Source organism: Cricetulus griseus, chromosome 6 (assembly GCF_003668045.3).
Source record: "Cricetulus griseus strain 17A/GY chromosome 6, alternate assembly CriGri-PICRH-1.0, whole genome shotgun sequence".
NCBI lineage: Eukaryota > Metazoa > Chordata > Mammalia > Rodentia > Cricetidae > Cricetulus > Cricetulus griseus.
This window is the reverse complement of record NC_048599.1, coordinates 51,541,824-51,543,223: the sequence shown is the minus strand read 5'-3', so window position 1 is coordinate 51,543,223 and position 1,400 is coordinate 51,541,824. Positions and strand designations below refer to the sequence as shown.

Below are 1,400 nucleotides of genomic sequence, written 5' to 3'. Positions count from 1 at the left end.
CCACGCAGAGTTACAACTCCACACTTCAACATCAACATGCTGACAGTTCCTAACAACTACTTTTAAAAAGGCATAACCCAGATGTTCCCTCATTTGACCAACTCTATCTAAGCTTAGATGTGCAGAAGGGCTTGGCTATAATCTAGAGTAGGCCACAAGCAACATGTTACTTCACCAATTCTCTAAAGTAAGGTTTAAGGACAATGACACAAGATAAGAGAAAAAAACATGGAGGAATCAAGGCCTAATTACTATACATGCATATTTTTTGACAGTAGGGGGAAACTTTTTGCAGATAAGTTACAAACAAAGAAAAGGCAAATAAACAATTTTGTGCAAGAAATTTAACACATTCTGTACAATGTCTTCACTTTGTTGTCACCATTTGCACAAACTCTACATAGTGTACCTGACTGTCACCATCGATGTCTGCTTCCCTGATCATTTCATCGACCTCTCCATCTGTCCCCTTCTCTCCCAGGTTTGTCATCACATGGCAAAGCTCTGCTTCGCTAATGTAGCCATTGCCATCTTTATTGAACACATAGAATGCTTCTCTGATTTCCTCTTCACTGTCTGTACCTTTCATTTTTCTTGCCATCATTGTCAGAAATTCCGGGAAGTCTATTGTGCCATTACCATCTGCACCTACTTCATTAATCATGTCCTGTAGCTCTGCTTCTGTGGGGTTCTGACCAAGAGACCTCATCACAGTCCCCAGGTCCTTTGTTGTTATAGTCCCATCACCATCCTTGTCAAATAGTGAAAAGGCTTTTTGAATTCTGCAATCTGCTCTTCCGTCAGTTGGTCAGCCATGCTGCAAGGGCTACCGGTTTCTGAGACATGACCACACAAACGCTTGGCTCACCCGCTCCACTCAGACTCTTTTTTATAGTACTCTTAATCACTGGCTTGCAATAGAGGAAGGCCTTCTGATATTAGTTTCATGGTTCTTGTTTGTTTGTTTTGTTTTCTGAGACAGGTTTCTCTGTGTGGCTCTGGATGTCCTAGCACTCACTCTGTAGACCAGGCTGGCCTCAGAGATCTGCCTGCCTCTGCCTCCTGAGTGCCAGGGCTAAAGGCATGCGCCACCACTCCCTGACCAGTTTGGTGGTTCTAATGGCTAGGAACTTCTAACAGAAACAGTAAAATAGACAGTTGCACTGGCTCCTGTTCTCCCTGCTTTTTGCAGCCAAGCATCAGAAGGTGTTTCAGGTGTGAGATGGGGACACGTGGGCTGAAAACCAAGGTCTTGAAGTATTTTTATTTTACCTTTTTTTTTCTCAAATAACTGTTGGATGAAATCTCTGTCTGTTGTGTTAAGAAAATTGGGTAAAAATGAACTAGCATCTGGAGTTGATTATAAAAATAAACAAACAAAATAAACCTTCTTAACTATC

General features: G+C 41.9%; 1 pseudogene; it reads right to left on the bottom strand.

Moving 5' to 3' along the window:
• Window positions 1-367: 367 nt before the first annotated feature.
• Window positions 368-829, bottom strand: LOC100752387 (annotated as a pseudogene).
• Window positions 830-1,400: the final 571 nt, after the last annotated feature.